General features: G+C 39.5%; 1 pseudogene across 1 annotated transcript in view; it reads left to right on the top strand.

The window, feature by feature from the left end:
- LOC149154057 (insulin-degrading enzyme-like 1, peroxisomal) overlaps positions 1-24,248 on the top strand; it is a 681,568-nt pseudogene that overhangs the window by 509,179 nt on the left and 148,141 nt on the right. The window contains exons 20-21 of the transcript XR_016262205.1: positions 9,739-9,940; positions 10,038-10,246. The product of XR_016262205.1 is annotated as an insulin-degrading enzyme-like 1, peroxisomal (transcript). The remainder of the gene's footprint in view (positions 1-9,738; positions 9,941-10,037; positions 10,247-24,248) is intronic.

Below are 24,248 nucleotides of genomic sequence, written 5' to 3'. Positions count from 1 at the left end.
ATAGACAGCTTACTATTTTCAATCAAGCAAGTGGTACTTTTGGCAAAAACTTGGCAAAGATGGCAAGAGATGTGGACCAACCAGGTAAGCAATTCCAATTTCCATTTTGTTTTTCATTTCAAGTTAAAATTGTTTACGTTCTTTACAATTCAAATTATAAACTAAGTTACTAATTATTGTCTTTTTCTTTGCAGCACATTGGTGGGAGTCATTTGGTGGCCAGTGTCCTCAATTGCAAAGGTTTGCAATTAGAGTCCTCAGTCAAACTTGCAGTGCTTCAGGTTGTGAGCGCAATTGGTCTGTTTTTGAGCGCATACACACGAAGAAGAGAAACCGTTTGGAACAAAAACGGTTAAATGATCTTGTTTTTGTGCAATACAACCTTCGACTGAGGAGGAACCAAATGATGAGCAAATCACCTGATCTAGATCCCATTGTGTTGGACGATATTGATCCAACATCAGAATGGGTGGAGGAGACTGAAGATCCTGTGTTTGAGGCTGATTTTGATATCGACATGGCTTTAGCGGAGGATGAGGTAGATTATGTGGCGGCATCAGAACCAGGATCAGTAGCGGCATCAAGGAAAGGCAAGGAACCAATGGAAGGCACTAGTCGTGCAGGTCGACAAACTCGTGCTTCCATTAGGTCCACTTCTATTGTCATTGGTGGCATTGATACTGATGTTGCAGATGAGGCAGAGGCATCCTCAGACTCTGAACCAGATGATGTCTATGTAGCTCCTGATGATGATCCTGTGTCTAGTAGTGGTGATGGACTTGATGATTGATCATGTGTACACTGTAGACTTGTAGTAGGCCAATGGCCTCATAGCTTGCAGCATTGTTTTTGGACTTTATAGGCCATTTAGAGCCTCATTTCTTATGTATTTTGCTATTTTGTCGATGATATGTATTGCACTCGGTGCCATTTTGATATATTCACCTTTGCATGGTATATAAATGAGCAAACTTTGCATATTTTGTCTCTATTGGCTTGGAATCATGGTTTTACATCTTAAAAATAGTTTTGTCTCATTAAAAATTAATTATTTAATGTATTTTTTAAAAACCGGTTCGTTTAGACCAAACCAGTCCCGGTTAGACCGGTTCCGGTCGGTAAACCGGTTCATTAGGTGGACCGGTTCGGTCACCGGTTCCGGTTTTAAAAACACTGGCTAAGCAATATCTGATCGATGTCATCGTGCATGTGAGGGATCAAAGCTGTAAGCTGTCGACAGTCACAATACGAAGATCAGATCTCAAAATCGTTTCGATTTCTTCATACAAGCCAGGTTATGCTTTAGTCATTGACGCACCCTCAATCATGCCATTGAAGCATCCTGATCCACGCATCTCAGTCATTCAGGATTCAGGTAAACGTATCGCCCAGGTATCGTTTTCGAAACCGCATATTAACCTGCAAGAGAAAACACGCAAACCCTCAGGTAAGAAATTTTAATGACCCGTGCTTTATTTCTGCTATCACATCGATGCTCTACGCGTTCAATCTCTGGGTTACGAAATACGTTTTCTCTTCCTGATAGTTTTAGATATCACCGTATAGCTTAGACGCACTTTCGATTTTGATTTTATGGTATGAATATTTGCGGTGGTTTAACCTTTCAGCGGTTTGGGCCTACGTTATGAGCATGTGCAGGTAAATCGAATTCGTATTGAAGTTCTGTGGTTATACGCGTAGCTTTAGGGTTTGGTCATTTCGAATATCATTTTTTTTGTTAGATGTTATAAGGATCATCAGCGTAGGTTAGTGTTGGTTCTTTTTTCTTTAGGATTAGATTTAATGTATTTAAAAGGTTTTGTATAGTTTTGTTTTTTTTATATATATAGATTTTATGTTTTAGATTTAACTTTAGATTTTAAATCTTGTTTATTTTGGTTTTAAAATAAAAAATAAAAAATAGTAAAAAGTTTTTTTTTATTTTTGTACAGTTTAGTTTTGATATAATTTAGTTTTAGAATAGATTTTAATTTTTTAGGATTTTTAATTTTCATTTTTATAATGTTGAAAAATAAAAATCGAAAAAAGATTTAAAAAAAAAAAAAAAAAAATTTGAAAAATATTAAAATTTTGTGGAAAATTGGTTTTGCCAGTTTCAGTGGTTTTTCATGTTATATCTTTCATGCTGAGATCTGAATTTTTTCGAGTCGAGATGCGAAATGGATATCTGGTTAATGGTTATGATTCATGGTGGTTTAAAGCATTCATTTTTTTTTTTTTAATTTCAATTGCTGGATATCATTTTGGTCATTTTAAGAGCTTTGTGATTTGGCTGATGATAGATGATTGCTGTTCATGGTCCGTATTTTTTCAAGTAATCGTTTTAACCGCAATCTCCTAAGGAACTGGTCTGCTCATTTAATTAAATCATTTTAGTGCTTATCTTGATCGTGTCTCGTGTCTCCCAACCAACTGGTCGACAGTTGGTCTCATCATCTCACAGGGACTACCCCCCTTAGCCGCGGGAGACAGGCTTAAATGGAGGGATCGGGGATCAGAGTGACAGCCCCCGGTCTGAGCGTTGTCGTGTCAATCTGCGCGACAACAGAAACCACCTAATAGGATATTGGGTTAACCCCATTTGGAGCTTGGAGACATTAGCACATGCTGAAGCTCATTATGGAAGGGCATGCCATTATGAATTCCCCACCTGTTTTCCATGGTTTGTAAGCTCTTTTACTCGACTTCCTTGATGAATTGTTGTACAGGAAGGCTAGGGGATGCATTGGATCTTATGCAGGATTATAAGTGGTTTCCATCTTGGGTTTGGTCTCCCTCGACGGGGTCCTAACCATCTAGAGGGCTACATTGACACATGTAGGGTGTGTGTTGAGAGACATGGGTCTCCACAGCAGTAAACAACACTCCATGGATCCCCAGAGATGTTCAGAGATTGCTCGAGATTCACCTATATGATGAGGAAGATGCACTTAGTTCACCTTTGCCCAACCAACCCCACAGTTGCACCATGCACTTGGGAAATGGCCTAGGACTTGTATGCTGATGTGGCATCACTTACACCATCATCTAAGCCCCTACGGATGGTCTACAGGCATTTTCAACTTACTTGGAGACCTATGAGGTCATTTGTGTGCCCTCACACCCATTGGGAGCACCACGGGTTTATTATGCGGAGAACAAGGGGCCAACCCCTTGTCCATTACTTTTGGAAGTCCTATTCATCATTATTGCACTTATGGACTTCACCAGGCTTCTTAGAGATCCCTACGACATGTATTATTGATCATTCAACCTCTTAAGAGGCTTATTATTTTGTTTATGAGGTAGTTTGGTGGGCTTGTCACCAAAAGTTAGTTATTTGCACATTATTTTTATTTTAGGGGCTAATGTAGGCTCAAATAGGTAAATTGAACTCATTAGCAGAGTATAAATACAAATTATGAGAGTTCGTTTCTCATCATCACTTGAATTGGATCATTCTCTCTCTTGAGAATTTCACATTTCCTTATTGGCGGACGAAATTGGAGCATGGACGAATTTTGATGTTTGGATTGCATTTTCTTATCTTGGAGCTTCTTAATTGGCAAATGTATTGATGGTTGGATATAGTCTCTTACATGTAAGTACAATTTTGATGCTATTTTCTTTTACTTTGTCACATACATTGATCATGATATTTTCCCTATTTTAGGGCTAATTGTTGCCTGCATTTACTGCTTCATTATGGAATTATGTTTCTATATAGCATATCTTTGTGTATGAGCCATGTTTGTTGAACGAATTTTCCTAGAGATCGAAGTTATCTTGATAAGCCATCTTTATTTGCAAATGAAGTATAAACGTTTTAAGGTCACTCTCCTTTCGCCCTAATGCTAAACGAATTTTCCCTTAAAGCCTCCTTGAGCTAAAACCGAGATCCACTCTCATAATTCTTCTTGACTCCATATCCCCAAAGGAATTAGGCATTGATTCACCATAATGTGATCACCTTAAAACCTCTTTTTCTTCACTTTTCCCCCTTTTTTCTAGGTCTAGCCACGTTGGGCCACCTAGGGCATCATTTCCCGATAAAATAGCCATAGAAAGAGTTTGATCTCCTGGCCTCTACTGCGCTAGTGTGTCCTTAAGTTCCCCTCCAAATTTGAAGAAATTCCGATGGTGGGATTGCGATATATCCCAAGCCCTAGCCCGGAGACCAAACTTTGCCCTGGTGTTCCCTAGGCTAGTACCTCATAGGATCAATTTGGCACCTCTAAGTGGAAACCCTTGTTTTGATCCTTTCCCCTTCCTTGTTTAGGTTAAGATCATCATTGGTTGCTAAACTCCCTCCCCTTAACCTAACTTCGGTCCACTTGGTCTCGTGTGGTCCCACACCTTTGAAAAGTCAATTCTTCAAAAACCACTTGGGAAGTTCAATAAGGATTTTAGGGTTTTGGAACCTCCTTTACAATTCACACTCCTTGAACCTAGCCCTTAAATCATCATCCCCTTATCCTAGAAAGCTTTGTACCTTGCTTAAGAAGTAAGCAAGTCCCATTCTTGAGCCTCCCCTAAGAAAGGGTCCTCGAGATGGCTTCACACCAATCTTAGTTTATCTATCCTTTATAAGGGATTCTCTATATATCGGGTTTCCTCCCATCGGTGAAAGTTCGAAAAGAGTAGGAAGCTTTAGTTGTGGTGATAATGGGCTTTAGCTTCATTGTTTCTCTTGACCTTGCAAGTGCCCCTCTAGGACCCCCTGCTAGTTTGAATGGTAATAGTCCCACTCCCACATCCACATACATTACTCTTCTTCCATTCATTGTAGCCCCATTCATCTTTTTTCCCACCTAGGTCCACATTTCCCCACTGGGTCCACATAGGGTTGGCCTCCCCTTCCCCTTGCCCACACCTTGGGTTGGGCTTGAAACAATGCCCCGGAGGTTGATACAGCTGAAAAGAAAAGTAAAAGCATATTTGGCCACATTCAACAGGAAAATGTACCACAAAATGCAAAAGATGGTCGAGACAAACACATTTAGCACATGGGAAAAAGCCAAATGCATGAGCTCTACCCCATACCCATGGCCATCACCCTAGTTCCTATAGGCCCTAGATGAGCCTCTTTTATCATTCAGGAACCCATGATTGTCCCAACCCCTGGTGGGCAATGAACCGCCCCACCTCAAAGGGGGTATCCACTGCTATACTTACATATCATGCTCTTACTCCTTGAGCCTCGAGCAGTTAACCAAAGAAAAATCATAAAAGGCAAAAGGAAAATGAAGAAGGGTGGAAAAATCAAGGTCGGGGTGACTCATGTACCACGATTGCTCCCTCCTATACATTATATACCCAAGTGTGGGCTTCCCCTTTATTAGCTACCCTTGTACCTTGGCATGTGACCCAAGATTGCCCCCTCCATCCCCTACTCCGTTCCATCACTTTATCACATGCCACCACCATTTGAAGGATGTAACTTGGACATATCGTCCCCTTTAAAAGTAGAAACCACCTAATAGGGCACTTGTTTAACCCCTTGAAGCTTGGAGACATTAGCACATGCCAAAGCCCACTATGGAAGGGCATGCCATTATGAAATGCCCACCTGTTTTCCATGGTTTGTAAGCTCTTTAACTCGATTTCTTTAAATGACTTGTTGTACTGGAATGCAAGGGGACACTTTGGATCTTTTGCAGGATTACAAATGGTCTCCATTTTGGGTTTGGTCTCCCTATACAGGGTCCTAGCCCTCCAAAGGACTACATTAACACATGTAGGGTGTGTGTAGAGATCCATGGGCCTCCACCACAGTAGACAACATTTCGCGGATCCCCAGAGATGTTCAAAGATTGCTCGAGTTTCATCATTGGACGAGGAAGATGCACCTGGTTCACCATGCCCAACCAACCCCACAGTTGTATTATGCACTTGGCAGATGATCAGGACTTATATGCTGATGTGGCATCACCTACATTATCATCTGAGCCCTTACAGATGGTCTACAGGCATCTTCGATCTATTTGGAGACCCATGAGGTTACTTGTGTGCCCCCACACCCATTGGGTGCACCACATGTTTATTATTTGGAGAACAAGGGGCCAACCCTTTATCCACTACTTTTGGGAGTCCTATTCATCATTATGGTACTTATGGACTTCATCAAGCTTCTTAGAAGACCCAACGATGTGTATTATTGATCATTCGACCTCTTAAGAGGCTTATTCTTTTGTTTATGAGCTAGTTTGGTGGGTTTGTTACCAAAAGTTAGTTATTTTGCACATAATTTTATTCTAGGAGCTTATGTACGCCTAATTAGCTAAATCGAACTCCTTAGAAGTGTATAAATAGAAGTGATGATGATTCATTTTAGCATCATCACTTGGATTGGACTTATATCTCTCTTGAGAATTTCGTTATCCTTCTTGGAGGACAAATTTTGGAGCATGGAATGAATTTTGATGTTTGGATTATTTTCTCTTGTCTTGGAGCTTCTTGATTGGCAAATTCTTGATGGTTGGATATACTCTTAATACATGTAAGTACAATTTAATGCTATTTTCTTTTCTATTCTTGTCACATACATTGTTGTTGGGATTTTGCTATACTAGGGCTAATTTACTGCATCCATTTATGCATATGTGGGATTTTGTTATCACATATGTTGGATTGGGATTTTATTATTTTAGGGCTAATTGTTGCATGCAATTATTGCTTAATATTATGGAATTGTCTCTATTATAACGTTCTCTCCATGTATGGGCCATGTAGTGTGAATGAAATCTCGTAGGGGTAGAATTTGACCTTGATAAGCCATTCCTCTTGTGCATTTGAAGTATAAAATTTGCAAGATTGCTTTCACTTGACCTAGAGGGTTTGTGAAGTAATTTTGAGGCCTCCTTGACTGAGAACCAAGAAATCTTACACATAATCAACATAGACTCCATTATCCCAAGGATTAAGGCATTGATCTACCAAAGGTGGTCACCAAAACCCTTATTCTTTCACCTTCTTCCAAGTCTAGCCACATTGGGGTGCTTAGGGCATTGATTTTCCGACAAGCTAGCCACTAAAAAAATTTGATCTCCTGGGGTCTCTTGCGCTAGCCTTTCCTATAGCCCTCCTCCAAATTTGAAGACATTCTGACAGTAGAGTTGGGAGAAAAGCCAAGCCCTAGCTCCGGGACCAAAACTTGCCCTGTCATCCCTAAGGCTAGCACTTCCCAGGGTCAAACCAACATCTTTGAGTAATTATATTTTCTTTGACCCTCTCTCCACCTTGTCTAGGGTAAGAATATCATTGGTTGCTACATTCCTATCTCATACCCTAGACTGGGTCCACTTGGCCCCGTGTGGTCCCACTCCTTTGAAAGGCCATTCTTCAAGAACCATCTGGGATACCAATTCTAAAACACATTTTAGGGATTGCGAAGCTCCTTCACAATTCTTATCTCATAAGCCTAACACTCAAATCCTCTCTTCCTTTCCCTAGATTACCTAGTACCTTTCTTACAAAACAAGCAATCTTTATCCTTTAAATTTTGGGAAAAGGTTATTTGTGTCACTCATATCCATTGACTTATCCTTCATTAGTGACTCCACACATACCAAGTCTCCTCCCATTGGTGAAAGTCCGTAAATAGAAGGGAGCCTTAACTGAGGTGATAGTGGGCTAAGACTCCATTTGTTTCCCTTAGCCTAACACTTTCCATTTAGGGATTCCCCCTTAGGTCTCCTGCTAGTTTGAGTGGTAGTAGGCCCCCATAGCAAGGTATCGATCCATGAGGTGGGCTCCTCAAGGATCCTTCCCATCTGTAGTAATTAGGGGCTACAACACCAAATCTCCCCACCTCACTCGTGGGGGTATGTCAGCAAACATGGTGAAGTCTTCCTCTAGCGTGGAAGACAGCCTATCAATCCCTGTTGATGCTGCTTGTTGGTCCTGATTCTCCTCCTTGTCCTTCTTCCTGAGAGGACACTGGGTACTGTAGTGACCAAGCTCACCACTATGAAAATTCGGTGACCCGAATCCCTACTGCATCAATTGACTAAATTTCTCCTACTTTTTAATTTTTAAATCAAGTTATTTACAGTGTTACATAGTAAACATCAAATTAAAATCTATCACAGCCTTCACAACATAAAATACTGCAGAAACAAAATACTGCACAGGAGAGAAATAAACACACGCAATTACACTGTTGTTTTTGGACCAATATCCTTAGAAAAACCCAACTTGGGAAAATCGGTGCAACAGTTGAGGGTTTTATTATCATGCAGTAGTAATTTGAGTGCAAATCGTTAGATGCCCAAACTGACAATCTGATACAGAGAATAAACTGGCAAAGAGGTAGTGAGAAAAATCTCACGCTGTCACTAGCGATCCGAATCTGATACAGGCTCTAGATGGCTAGCCCCACGCTATCTCTACGCAGTCTCTGTGTCAGCCTACGCAGATCTGCGTCACAGCCTCTAGGAATTGTGTCACCTCCTTCTTTGATATTCTACTAACTGGAACTTCGACCCTCTGGCCCTCCGGTCTCACACCCCGACTTCTGGCTCTAGATCTCCACTGCTCCCAGCAAAAATATGGACTCCCTCTGAAGCTCTGCGCTTCCTCTGCGTGGCACTACACTGCCTCTCTAAACCTCTCGTTGCCTTCTCTACCTTGCACTCTTCGGAACTAGAAAATTCTCCTCCGGTCTATGATATCTGCCCCTCACTGCAAGAAGATCACTCGATCTCTCTCCGGCAACTCAGCGTTGCTACTCTTGAGAAATTTGATCTCTAGATCTCACTATCTCGATGTGTTCTCCAAGTGCCCATCAAGCTCTTTCTTGTAATCTCTCGTTGGAGCACCAACGGCCAAGATTAAATCATAATCAAGGGCTAAGATTCACTGGGAGTTGATCCTCTTCTTTATCTAGAAAATTCGCACTAGATTTAATTAATACCCTTTAATTAATCGCATTTCCTAAGTTTAGACTCAGGAATACATTAAAAATGATTAATTATTTTAATTAAACCATCTCTTGGTGTAATTTTCCCAAACAATTTCTAGGTCTTGGAGAATGCATGTGTCTTAGCCTCTCTGCAAAATCTCGAGGCTAGAGCACATGCAATGCTACAAAAATCAACAAATACAAGTGAGCAAGTAATAAATATATAATATAGTATTAAAATGTAACTGCCTCGTGAACATAATTGTCTTCAATGAATTTTATTCTCCACATTTCACTGGTTAGACTTCATCCCAATATTATTTTTAATATTTTACTGTTCTCCAAATTGGAGGGCTTGACCATCTATGATCAAACTATTTCTTACTATTGACTTCCTCAGAAAATATGGATATCCAAACCACCACTTTACTGTACAAGAAATATGTCTAAACATGAAGAGCGGACAACCTGTTGATCTATAAATCTCCTCTTATACTTGAAGATGACAAATTTTCTGGACAGTTACATATCACAAGCTAAATATCATAATGTAGTCATTCAGCCCTCTTCGAGCAGCCCTTAATTGTTTCTTTGAAATGACCTTATTGCAGTTTTGAATTTAGTTACTTTGAGATAGTTTGGATGTGCATAATTTCTTTGAACTAAATCCTGATTTGCATGCTCATTATGTGTCTACTATTAATTATCACCAAGGCACCTAATTTTACAGACAAACATGAAAAATATAGTCCTTTTGTTTCAGTCTTCATCCTTAATTTCTTGCACTTTAAGGGGCATATTTATTTAAGGATTTAACTATTTTTCCCTCAAAACAGGAAAGTGTTTTCAAGAATTGCCTAAATTTCAAATTTCAGCAGCCATACGAGCAGGCTTCCTATTACAGTTCGTTACTTCTAGAGCATCGGATGTGGCAAATTAATGAATTCCTTGAAGTTCTTCCCCATATTGAACCGGATGACCTTGTGAACTTTTTCGCACAGATAACTTCACGGACTTTCTTTGAATGTTATGTTGCAGGTTCGGTTCGCTATCCTTGGTATTTACATTTTTTTTTTGCACCTGAGAGAGGAAACATGGATTTTGTGTTATATATGATTATATCTTTTTACTGCAGGTAATGTGACATCGGAGGAAGCTGAGCTCCTGGTTCAGCATATTGAAGAGTCTTTGTTTAAGGGCCCTGGGGCTCCAAGCAAGCCACTTTTTCCATCTCAGCATGTGGAAGAAAGAATTATCAGACTAGATTCAGGCACAAGTCGTTATTATCCTGTTGAGGGTCTAAGTGAAAAGAACGAGAATTCCGCGCTGCTTCATTACATTCAGGTAAATCTTCAAAACACTCTTTCATTTATGGCATCGCCATTCAATTTTAGGGTCCATGTTATTCCTTCTTGTGGTTACAATTGTTTTATCATTGTTCTGATTTGGCTATTGTTTATTAGCTTTTTTTTCTGATTTGGCTTTGCAAAGAGCTAAAAACAGGGAACTGATGGTCTGATACATTATTTTTAGTCTCGTAGATCTTAAAATATCATTTCATTATTTCCAACCTAATTTAGTATTAGATGCCTTTTTGTTTAAATCTACATATATTTTTATGTGATTTTAAATGTTACTTTTCTATCTAGTTAAGTTTTTTATCTTTGTCTCTTTGGAAAGAGATATTGTACTATACATTGTTTACCATTCATTGACATGTTTATTAACAACATGACCCACAATTTAATGGAGTGCTTTAGTTTCCTTCAAAAATGATACAGGAAGTATTGTTTACGAACTTGATATTTGTGTCATTGTTTAAGTCGTTTCTTGTGCTTCATTGTCTTTTCTTTTGTTATTTGGGAGAACGCATAAGTAGATTGGGATATCCTGTTTTACTTGAATGTTTCACCTTCTATGTGATTATTTGTCTTAGAGGTTTGATTGTTTTATCTTGAAATATTAATATTATTTTTATTTTTATTATTATAAAACATATCCATTGTGTTACATTTTGATATCATTATTTATGTATTTTGAAGGCAAATCTTATTCGTTACATTTAAATATTATTATTTATAAATCTTTTTCATTACATTTAATTATTATTATTTTTTAAAGAAATTCTTTTGTACACAACCACTTGAAAATATCACTATTCTACGTTATTATTATTATAATAACCTGAATTGCCAAGGCACTAACAGACGGAAAGAAAGAAAGAAAGAAAGAAATTATTTTAATGTCCACGAGGCTAAAGATAGCCTATGGGACAGATTGTTTCTTCATCTGCTTGATGTATTTGGCCCTTTTTCTGTGAAGCTTCACAATAAATGCTCCCAGCATCTCGACAAACCCCTCGTTAAATAGATTATCCGAAGAGCTTGCTGCCAGCATATCTGCATAACTTTCCCTGTTGTCTTTGAAGGCCTCACATTCTAAAATGAAATGTTTTTCTGTTTCCACTTTTCCGGAAGAACAAAAAATGCATATCCTTTTCTCCCACACTCCCTTTGGCCTTTTCCAGCGCCCTGTTTCACAACGGAGTTGATGAGAATTAGTCCTTAACTGAGCAATAAGAATTTTGGCTCTCCAAGAGATATTGGCCTCTATGTATGCTTTTGGTTGATGATTATGAGTGGGATTAAACACTTCAATATAGTGATTTTTCTTTCTTCTTAGCTCCTTATCCCAAGTACATTTGTGGAACTTTTCCATAACAAAAGCTTTTATCGCTTTGTTGTTTATGGTACACGCATTCAAACAAATACCCCATTTACTAAACCATTTGTTATTTTGCTGCATCCAAGTTTTTTTGCTCTTGCACAATCTATCATTAAAGACAACCTTAGGCCATCTACCATCTTCCATTTGCTCAATTTTTTTTAAATACCTTATGACTCGCACCATAGCAATTTCTTCAATAGGAGCAGTCCCTATTTCACTTAACAAGATATCATAAGGAACTACACTTTTCATCTTAAATTTGTTTGTAATCAAACGCTTCTGAATTTTCTAAATTTGTTTCCACTGCATGTTGGAGGTACTGCTAGCCCACATTTCACAACCATATAGAATCACCAGAATCACTAGAAGCCCAAAAAGAGTTTGAGTGGTCTTCTAGTCCCATAACTCTGCCTCTCTACACCTATTTTGAAAAGCATAAAATGCTTTCCAAGCCCCCAAAGTTATTTTCTTTCTACAACCATTCCAGCTTAGATTTTTGTTGAAGTCAATCCCGAGGTATTTGTAATCCGCAACTTCTTCCAAAATGTTGCCTTCAAAGTAGAACTGATGCTGGTTATGTTTTCTTTTCTTAGAGAAGACCACTACTTCTGTTTTGCTGATATTGACTTGCATCCCCACACTTCTACAAAAATACTCAAGGGATAGTAAGTGCTCTTGCAAACCAAGAGCCAATTTAGCAATCAGAATAAGGTCATCTGCATACAAAAGAAGCCTTATAACAAACTTGCACAAATAGATACCATCACCCCCTTGCGAATTTAACCACTCTTCAAGCTTGTCAATATATAAACCAAAAAGGGTAGGAGACAGTGGGCAACCTTGCTTGACCCCGATATCGCTTCTAAAACTTTCAGAAATGCCTGCTGAAGTTCTAATTTTGACTTTCACATCTTCATACAACCTATGCACAGCTGCTCTCAAATGTTTAGGAACCCCAAGTTCCTCCATTCTCTGCCAAAGTTTATCCCTAGGAACCGAGTCAAACGCTTTTCTGAAATCAACAAAGCAACAAAAGACTTTTTCCTAATTCTCCCAAACTTTTTCAATGATGCGCCTTAAAGTTATGCAATGATCAACTGTGGAATGTTTAGGTCTAAAACCTGCTTACCCTTTAGCACGCTTATCTCTTTCTTCTGCCCACTTCCTAATTTTTTTTTTCTAGCATGCTTCCAAATAGCTTTGCAAACAAAGGTTTTATCATGATGGTCCTATAATTGGAGGGATTATTAACGTCACCGCTCTTGAAAAGAGGTATTGCCAGACTAGTTGACCAATCTGTGGGGAGCCTTTGTTGTGTGATGTTGAAGATTTTTGTAATGTGAGGTGCAAGAATCTTTGAGCCCCACTTTAGATATTTTGCTTGGAGTTCAACTAAGTCTTTTTCCTTTCCAACGCCCAACTTCTTGATACCCATCTCTACCTCTTGTACCATGAAGAGTTCAGTATCAGTGTTGACCAAGGGGGGAGGGTCAACCTTGGGAACTTGCTCATAGAGTTTTCTTGCATAATCAAACCATTTAGAAGCTGTAATATTATTTCCAATTTGTATCTTTTTCGGTTGGAGCTACTTCCAAAATAATTTGGAATTATTTTTCCCAAGGAAGATTAGTTCTTCCCTCCTTGAAACCATGAAATCAGCATTTTTCTTGCTTAATAACTGCTTGTACGATTTGAGCTTTATGTTATCCTTGTTTGACTCTTTCCACATTCTCCTTGCCTTTTTGCATTCCTCGTCAAACCAAGCATTAACTGGAAAGCAATTTGTTTCAGACTTCTTAATTTTTGTTCTTTTGCACTTTGCAAGTGCGTATTGAATTAAATGTGTTAATTCATGACTATGAAGGTTGTGAATTGTAATTTTCTCATTCTCAAAGAGCCTCTCTAGCATTATTTTGAAGGTATTACAATTTTCTAGTGTCAAAAGAATTCTACCCTATGGGAGATTTTGTTGGACATGCTGAATTTTTGACTCTAATTGTTTTTTTCCAATCCAAGAGAAACATAAATAAATTGGCTTGTGATCTGATTTCAAATCCCACAGCGGATCTCCAACCAAAACTTCTTCCATTTTCTCACACAAACCATGCGAGCAAATTACATAATCTACCGCACTTGCTCCATTGTAAGTATTGCAAGTAAAATTACCGGACTTTGCCCATCTAGTCAAGCCATTACAAATGACTAAATCAAAGGCCCCACATAGAGTAAGCAATTGTTCACCAAAGAGCTTGCAGCCCTTGTCCTTCGAAATTCTTTCCCACTGATGATTACTTTCTTCTGTAAGCGAAATAGGGTCACAATCATCTTTACAACAAAGAATGCTAGCTTGCTCACTTGCAGTCCTAGCATTGAAATCACCCACTATAAGGACTTCACCTAGCTGCGAATATGTTGCAATATCCGCTTTTAAAGCTAAAAATGGATCTTTGTGGTCAAGCTCTCTACCTTTGTAGATTTTTGAAACCTGTGGCGCAAAATAGCATGCTGCAATTCTGATGTGATTTCCATTTTCTGATATTTTAAACCAAATGAATTGCTTATTTGAGTCTTCTTTTTCTAACTGAATAAGACGACCTTCTTTCTCCCTTACTAAAACCATGATACCCCCGTACCCTTTGCCATTCCCTACTGCCTTGTTCCACACTGCCATATTCCAGTATCCTTCAAACACAGGTGTCTTGCACCCTTCATGCTCATGTGTTTCTATGAGGCAAATTATGTCTCTATTTTCTGTAACAAGCCCTAACCCAAGACCTCATCTCCATGGGTAACCTCTGCAGTTCCAACAAACTAATCTTAAGGAAACCTGGGTATGACTTGATTGCTATTTATTTTGACATGCAAGACTCACATTTGAGTCTTTGTCCCTGTTTTCCCATACCAACCTTGCTTTCTGATTTCCTGTTGAAGAGTTTGTTGCCTTTTCTTTATTACCATCTTGCTGCTCTATTCTAGGAGGTCCAAATTGTGATATCACAGCTTTGCCTTTATAAATCCATGCTCTCTTTCCTTCATCTCTTGCTACCCTAACCTTTAAAATTTCCTCCCTTTTTTCCTCCTGTTGTTTTACAGTTAGATCTTCTTCTAGGAAAAAATGAGAACCCCTCAAGAGATGTTTCTTGCTTAGAATAATAGATTTATCACGCAAGCTAGGCATAATGACTTTTATGGGCCTGGCTCTCTCCCCATTAAACTTACCCACCCTCCATGCTTGACATATTTGTCCTTGCCATAGCAACTTGTCTTTCAAGAAGTCTCTTGCAAGGTCAAGAGTACATTCATTTTTCCCATAGTCTTTCACCCCTTTAATAATTATGTTTGCTGCCCTATTTTGTCTTTCCTTGCCTTCACTATCTTGCATGTTGTCAACCTGAATATTTGTTTCTCCTTCCTTATTAGCAGAATTGCTAATAACTTGAGCCCAAGTTTTGGAAACTTTGGTGGAATCTCCTTTCTCTTCTTCTATTGCGTTCTCTTCATGGTTGTTTATTTGGACAATCATTTTCCTTTTATCCTGGGATGATTTCACATTCACCACCTCTGTACTTTCCACTACAGATTTCTTTATGTTTTGCACATCCGCCTTCATGCATTGCCATTCTATCTTCCCTATCAAGAGAGCTTCCTGTAGCAATGCCACTTGTTCTTTTAAAATTTTATTGCTTTCTGCTAACGCATTGTTCTCAGCCGTTATTATATGAATTTTATGATCTCTTTCCTACCCTTTAGCTTCTAAAACCTCCAACCTTTGTTTTGCATTTAACAATTCTTTCACATAAAGATCAGATGACCAGGTGAGAGGTGTGGATGTGGGACTATATAAGACAAAATCATTAATGACTTTTCCTTTGGACTTCTTGTTGCCACGTGCTTGTGGAAGAGACTTGTTTGAGTGCTTTTTGCGAAGGGCTCAGTTACTTTTCCTTTGAGACTGTTTCTTCCTTGCTTGCTCCCATTTTAGATGGGCTATTCTTCGTTTTAAAATGCCCCAATATTGTTTGGCATTGACCCAAATCCACTTCCCAGCGTTGGCGGATGAGGCGATTTTCACTTGTCCTAAATCATTTGTCTCCACATGTTCTAAAATTTTTGGTTCCTTTGTCATGTTTGAATGCATTTGCTGCTGCTTGCTCGCTGCTCGATACTTCTGCTGCATAAAAACTCCCTGCTCTCACACTGCTCACTGCTCACTGTTCACTGCTCGCTACTCTCACTGCTGCCCACACTGCTCACACTGTTCATACTGCTGACCACACTGCTCATACTGCTGACCACACTGCTCACACTGCTTTGCTCTGCTCATACTGCTGACAACACTGCTCACACTGCTCACCACGCTGCTCAATGGTTGGACAAAAACCTCCAGCCAATTCAAACCCAGCTGCTCAATAATTCTTCCATTGTTTTCTTGGAATTTTTTATGGTTTAGCAATGTCCTTTGCACTGCTTGCAAATAGTTAATAAGAGATCCAACAGAATTGAAAAGCTTGTATTCAACGACAGCATATGAAGCTAATCCTTCATCCCCTTTGATGGAAAATGGGAGAGATGTATAGATCGCTGCAGAGCTTTCGTATCCTTTCGCCGGCGCATACGAAATATGTATTTAAAATCGTAACAGTTTGTAACACACATTTTAATCTGTCTACTTCGTAGGCATTAGTTATGTTTCTTCCTTTTCTTTAAATTTTTCCGTTCTGGTGTCGTTTGAATTGCCAAAGCAGTAGCAGACGGAATGTTCTGGTGTTAGTCTTTAGTGTCTGGCTCGTCCACTCAGTAAAAACTATTGTCTTCAGCGCTTGGTAAATGCTGAACGACATCAACGATACATTGTTAAGACTTCTGTAGTCATCCAATCCAACAATTGCTCATAACCTTCTGGGATGGCCACCTGTGTTCCCATCTGTCACTTCTTCTGCTGGAACAGTCTCTACTGCAGTCAACTGATTTTCCTAATGAGCTGTCTGCTTTGAGTTAAACCATGTTACATGAAGTGAGGAAATGAGGCAAATTTCCAGTACAGTTTCATTTAACATGACTTCACTATTGAAAAAATGCAATGCTGTGAAACTTTCAAAGCTTCAACCACATACACGCACACATATATGTAGGAAACCAATAAGAGATATGTCTTTCACCATTTTTCTTTTCATCTTCTTTTTCCTAATTAGCATCCTAATTACCATATTTAAATCTTCTAAAGCCTTTTTTAAGTGTTTCCTACACTTATAATAACGATGCAGAAGCATCAATCTCTAGGCAACCATTTTTGCCTAAATCCAAAGGGGGTCATGAAATTTTCCAAAAGTATGGAAATTTCTCTCAAATGGAAATTGTATAAAATAGAAATAGTTGGTTTTTGATGTATTTACATGTGTCTTGATTCTAGAAAGAATCTAGACTATTAAGTTTTCTTGTTTGGCTGGTGTTATGGCCAAGTGGGCCTCTGTAAAAGTAACAATTGTTACGTTGAGGTGTTAGGTTGTTGGTACAGATGTCAAAGTTGTCTTTGTTCTATTAGGATATTTCTTAGCTAATAGAAAACTGTATATGTATGTGTGTGTACAGTTAAAGCAAATAGAGCCTCAGTGGAGATCAGAGTAAAATCAGCTTGAGAGACAGAGCTCATGTGGAGGGGAGACCGAGAGAGCTTGGGTAGTGAGCCCATCAAATTTCTCAGTAAATATTCTATTCTTAGTAATAATAGAATCTGAGTTGACTAGTCATTCCCTATGTTCGATTCTTCTACCTAAATATGGATTAATTCCCTATGCAAATGGACTAATGTCTCTACATTAAATCTAATTGAATTGCATGTATGGTTTTGGTTTCATGCCCAAGTTCAGTGTGTAGCATAGCGAGCCAAGAGGGAGTGAATTCTTGCGCTACTAACTAACGGTGTCGACCATGGAGTAAAAGCACTAGGGGTTGAGTTGAGTAGGGATGAAGCCATTGCAAGCACAATGGAAACATTGGTACCCAGGGGTCATTCGTTAGGGTGAAGTATATTGGAGCAAACAAATTTGTATAGGGTAGCACTGACAACCCAGGCCTGTAGGCAAGCAACATTAGTGATCAAGTGCAGAAGTTTTGGCTTGACTAGATAGAGGTTGCAATGTAGGCAGGAAATCAAAGCTAAGTCCCTATCAATTCATAGAGAAATCACCATCAGAGATCAAAATTAAATCTCCATCTTTCACAGTAAATTTATCGTTCGAGATCATAGTTCCAGAAGCAGGGAAAAACCGTGAGTGCGGACCCCCCTTCCTCGCTAATGTCATAGGGATACCCCACCTCCCATAAGTCATCTATTAATTGATAATTTTCCACCATTTGATTGGGGGAGTGGAACCTCCACCCCAAACCAAGAGTGTGGACGCCCCCTTCCTCGCTGGTGTCACAGGGGGAGGTCCCTCGCAATTCATGTATGTCATCAATCTGTACATGTTGATCATGACCATTGGTTGGCTATTGTGTGTAGTGAGTTGCGGGACGAGAGAAGGAGATCCAATGTGACCATTGAGTTTCAGCAAATGATCGTAGTGTAGGACTGAAGGCCCACATGATGAACTCTGGATCTACATAGCCCAACATGATCATTAGTTGAGGACCCACATCGAGAAGTGGGGCATAATTGTGCCAAAAGAACAAGGGGCCAGGTCCTGTGGAAAGAGAGCTAAACCGTGGGCTACTAGAGTCATAGCTAAGCTCATAGACCCTTTGCGCTTTCCAGTTTGCCATTTTGACTATTGGCCAAGGAGGGCCAGGCGTGCAAGACAGAGACTAAGAGTCGGGTTAGTTGCACCGGAAAGTAAAGGGATTTGCAGTAGTGAAGAAAAGCCCCAAGTATGGTTGAGATTTGGAGCTTGAAGGTGGTATGATCGAAACCACCAAGATGGTTTTCGATGGAGTAAATCGAGGCACCCAACAATTGTTGTGTCAAATGCTAGATAATCGAGAGCAGTCAGAAAGGCTACATCGAGTGGTATCAAAGCATAGTGACGCTCTTTGGGAATTGAGAGAAAAAGGAGGTGATTTGAAGAGAATTGCAGCCAACCAAGAGGGAAAAAATAACATTTCTCATGAAGGAAGGAAGAACATGGTTGTGAGTCTGATTAAAAGTTGATAAAGGTGTTGTGTATAGGAGGTTTGCAACCAGCGGGGGAGAGGAGATTGCTTGTGAAGGAGAAGAAATATAGAGAGATAAAATCTGAGGATAGCTATTGGCAAGGACAATAGTAAAGGTACAATCCAAAGTTTCCAACCAAGCAAAGAATGGAGAATGACAATCAAAGCACATCCAAGCAACAAATGTGGGAGGGTTTGAGTTCTCGGTGTTAAGGATACTAACATGAGGTAAATGGTCTTGTGTTTTATGTTTTACTCTAGCTTGAGAAATTGGTGATTGCAGGTAGCAACAGGAGAAAAGAGTTGTGGCAAAGAACCCTTGCAGCAGAGTGGTTGCATCAAAAGTGTTCCAGCTGAGGTTGGAAGAGAGTTGACAACAGAGGAATTCCTCAAAGAAAGGTGAAGAGAACAAGTGAGGTTCTCAAGAGGTGAGCAAAGTGAAACATCAAAAGGAGCAGAGGAGGCTCGAAAGGTTCTAGAGGAGGTGAACTTGTTATACCAAAAGGCCAAGCCAAAGGAGAGAAGCATGGTGAGGTGTCTGTGGAGGTGTGTTTGCATCTCATAGTGAGCATGGAGAAGCTCACAGGGAAGGAGGAAGAGATGACCACTGATGGTCATGTTAGGGGTTCAAGTGAAAGCCACAAGAGAATGTAGAAAGATGCCAAAGCAGATGGCATCAGGGGAAGAAGGATAAGCCAAGAGGAGATTGATAGAGAGATGGATGAGTTAAAAGAGAGACTCAATGTAATAAGTACGTTGCTACAAGACAACGAGAAGGAAGACCAGAGTTGAGGATGGGATTTGAAGAAAAAGATCCAATGGCCTATTAGACAGTTATATGCCCTGAACCTGAGGCAACTGTTGAGTGCTCAATTGAGAAATGGAGAACTAGAGTAGCTAAGTGTGAGGAGGAGGAGAGAGTTCACTATTTTGAACCAGAACAAGGAACACCCCTTGGAGAAGAGGATGAGGAAGATGTTGATTAGAGACTATCTGAGAGCCTCATGGATTGCATGAAGATTCTAGACCAACAAAAGGAGTTGTTGATAGAAGATATGGTGGTGAAGGCACCAAATCGGACTATAGAGCCTCGTGATTTAATATTGATGTTTTGAGTATGGTTTCTAGTCACGAGAATGACAAAGAAGGATAGTCATATATAGCTATCATGATGATAAAAGGGGATGAAGGAATTCCTCCTCAAGGCGTTGGAAAATGTTGTCGCCTCGCTTGCACACCTAGGTTAGTGTGGGAAAAACCCTCAACCCCACAAGGTGTGACTTGGTGGCAAACTCAGAGGAGTTGTCACCTATTCCCAACTCTCTTGTTGAAACTCTCTCCTAGTTCAAGCTAAGGGGGGTGGTCCTAATGAAGGTTAGTGGATGAAATGTGAGTTTCTAGGAGATTAAATTAAATGGAAAGCTTATCAACAATAGTAAATTGATCCCACAATATGAACAAGTAAAGAGATATATGAGCAACTTTCAATAATCCATTCAAGAAGAATATGACATCATAGACTAGTGCTTAAACAATTAATTGCTCAAGGAAAATAACATGTACTTTCTCAAATGAAAAAATAATGACAAACAATCCTGCAAAAGAGAACAATGTTAGATGAAATATGAAATATCACTTGCAAGATACAAATGGAATATTGTACTTGTAAAGAAATGCTCAAGTAAAAGATAATATCATTCCATGATCATAAGCTAAACATCAAGTACATTTGATAGCAATTTGGCAAGTAAAGTAAAGATGGCAAGACGAAAATCCATACTACTTGCAAAATGTAGTTAGATGTTGCACTTGTGAAAGGAAGTAATCAACAACAAGAGATAATAACATCAATAGGCAGTGAGGCCACCCATCATGACAAGTACATGAGATAAATAATTTTGCAAGTAAATTTAAAGTGCTCTAAAGTGAATGAATTAGAATGATACGCAATCTAAATAATGTGAAATGCAATTATCTTGGTAAATTTTTAATTTAAATGTCTATCTAGATGTAACATTTTTCTCAACTATTTTGGTACAAGTCTTTAGTGAGTTGTGGAGGGATACCCATGAAAAGACAGTTGAGGTTGTTGTGAAAATTCCAAAATGGAGCCTTATTGCAACAACTGATATTATTTCTCCTAATTGTTAATTAATTAATAATTTATCTGCTACATAAAATATCGAAACAAATACACTGCAGAAGCTGAGAAATGCTATCACACACACATAAAAAATAACACAATTATTTTTGGACAAAAGTCCCGAAAAAACCCAACTAAACCACTGCAGCAACTGAAGGTTTTATTATTATGCAATAGTGAGAAATCCTGAGTACAATTGGATGCTGAAATCTGGTAATCCTACAAAGAAAAATACTGGCAAAAATCTAGTGAGAAATTTTCCTCACCCCACAGACAAACTCTTGGCATGACTTGCCTTTAGAAATTTAGCCCTCTGACCCTCTATGTTAGCCTTTGCGCAGCCTGCTAAATGTCTAGCCTCAGAATGGTCTCTGATGAAGTCATTCTGCCCTCTGCTAACCGGAAAGATGCTTCTCTGGCAATCTGGGACTCCTTCCCGACCTCTGGAACTGAAGATGTCTCTCCCTCTCAGCAAATCGATCTTGCCTCTAGAGGTTGCTACACTATCCCAGCATCAACCTCTTTGTGGCTCTTCTGCCTCTCTGCAAATGCACTCGCTGGATCTAGAATGCCTCCTCGAGCCTCGCTGTCTCTACCCCTCTCACTGCTTCGATCTTTGGCTCTCTCTCTAGCAACTAACTACTACTACTCAGGAAATCAATCTATCAAGGAAATCGAATTGCTCAAGTGTCTTCTCCATCACCACATCGACCTCCTCTTATAATCCTCTGTTGGAGCACTAATGACCAAGATTAAAACATAATCGATGGATAGGATCATCTCTGGATTGATCCGTGTGAGTTTCTAGATGATTCTCGCCTTGAATTAATTAACACTGATTAATTAACCATATTCCCTAAGTTAATAATCTAATAATCTAATTAAGTCATTTCTAGGCGGAATTTCCAGAAACGATTTCTGGGTTTTGGAGATCTCATGTATTCTAGCCTCTCCACCAAATTTCGTGGGTAGAACACATTCGATGCTACAAAAACTAACACCCTCTTAGTGAGGAATGAGTTCTAGTGCTGCACTTATTGCACAACACCCTGTCTTTGCATCATCTTTTGTCACATTGTTGATGTCTGGCTACTGTCCTCCATCGACCACTACGCAACTCTAATATACGCTGCATTTGTGCTGCTTCTGACCCTACTGTATTGCTGCCAACACTGCATTTGTACTGCAACTCCCTCTTATCCATTGTTGTTGCAACTGCAGCATCTGCAACTGAAAAGAATCCAAAATACTGAATCAACTGTGATCAATATAATGCATCTATCACCCGAGTCTTTGACTACTGCTAGCATTTGCACTGTCACTGAAGAATTTGCACTATTGCTGACTTTGCACTGTGCCAACTGCACTGCTGCCAACTCTGCACTGTGTTCCCTAGCATCTGACTACTACTAATCTGCAACTGTCACTCTGGTATTGACTGCATCAACTGCCACTGATCCATCCTGCTACTGAATATTTTGGGCCCCTGTAGCAAGGTATCAATCCATGAGGTGGACTCCTCAAGGATCCTGCCTATCTGTAGCACTTTGGGACTATAGCACCAAATCTCCCCTCCTCACCCTTGAAGGTATATCAGCAAACATGCCGAAGTTTTCCTCCAGCCTGGAGGATAGCCTATCGATCTCTGTTGAAGTTTCCTGTTGGTCTTGCTTCTCCTCCTTGTCCTTCTTCTTGAGAGGACACTGGATATTGTAGTGACCGAGCTCACCACACCTGAATCATTTGACCTTTGACAGGTCCTTCTTCTTCTTCCTTTGCTCCCCCTGTCCCTGACTGGGACCCTTACATGCGAGGGCCACATTTTCCTCCTCCTTCACCTGAATCGTGTGAGAATTCTAATCCGGAATCCTATTGCAACAACTAAATTATTCTCCTAATTGTTAATTTTATTTAACAATTTATTTGTTGTTTGCTACGGCAAATACTAAACAAATCACACTACAATCTACACAAATAAAACTGCGGAAGAATAAACGCTAGAAGAAATGCTAGCACACACACATGAAAATAATGCCATTATTTCGGGACAATTGTCCCCGGAAAAACCCCAACTTGGGAAAATTGGTGCAGCAGCTGAGGGTTTTATTATTAAGCAGCAGTGAAATAATCTGAGTACAATCTGGATGCCAAATATTGGCAATCCTGCAAAGAAAATACTGGCAAAAATCTAGTGAGGAATTTTCCTCACCCCACAGGGAAATTTGGGCTCTAACTGCAGCTCCAAGTGAGCCGTCCAAACTACCTCTATGTTGTCTCTACATCACCCTAACGTAGTCCCTTCTGCGCTCAATCTGAATCAACCTCTCCTCAAGTTGTCTAGTCTATTGCTGTCTGGGAAAATGTTTCTCCTAGCCCTCGGAACCTTTGTCTAGCTTTTGGCACTAAAACTCGACTTTCCCTAGCGGAATCGAAATTGCCTTTAGAGGCTACTGCGCTGCCTCATGTTGAAATTTGTAACTAGGTTCAGTCTTCATTAATGTATTTGAGATGTACTTATCAAAAGAATGAAGAAAATATTATTATTATTATTATTATGACTTATTAAAGCATGGGTTTCATGCTTGGGTCATCATGTTTTAGGTCAAAGTCCCCATTGAGGACTTCTAGGATTTATTCTGAGTTATTAGAGTCATTGTACATTTAAAGAGACCCTTCTTGGGCTTTTGGATCATGTAAAAAGAATTATTTTTGAGTCAAAAATGAATTTAGTCTCCTCCACACCAAGTCGGCCTCAAGACAAGTAATTCAACCTCATGGAAGGTATATAAATACAAGGAGCTTGAATTCATTTGGAGCATCTCATTCTCTCTCTCATAGTTCGATCCTTGAAGCTGAAAGCTAGAAAAGTGCAAAGTTATTTAAGGGCTGGAAAAGAAACTGGAAAGAAATGCGAGTTTCTAGAGCAAGATAGAAGGGCTCATTTTGGGACAAGTCTCACTCCATTCTAATGTGTATCAATGGAGATCAAAGTTCTCCAAGTTTGGTTGAAGTTGTTACTGCTACTGTTGTTGGGTCGAAGCTGGTGTTGATGCTGCTAGGTCGAAGTTGGTTTGGAAGGGTTGTCATCTGCAAGAAGGATTGAGGGTTGACTTGGTGTGGAGGAAATCTCTGTCTAGGTCTAAAGTCTTGGATTATCTCGAGAAACTATTGAAGGAAGAATTATTGACTGGGTTTTCCCCTAGATAAGGGTTTTTCCCTGGCTGTCCGCCTACATCTGCTGTCCTTGTGTTATTGTTTTGATAATTTCTTGATGAACTAAAAGATAACAGAAGAACATAAAGATAAAAGAATCACAAGTAATTATCT

The sequence above is a fragment of the Pinus tabuliformis genome, chromosome 9 (genome assembly GCF_031772625.1).
Source record: "Pinus tabuliformis cultivar Carrire ecotype Pingquan chromosome 9, CPIR1, whole genome shotgun sequence".
In the NCBI taxonomy this organism is placed as follows: domain Eukaryota; kingdom Viridiplantae; phylum Streptophyta; class Pinopsida; order Pinales; family Pinaceae; genus Pinus; species Pinus tabuliformis.
Note: the sequence above shows the minus strand (reverse complement) of the source record. Positions and strands in the feature narration are given on the sequence as shown.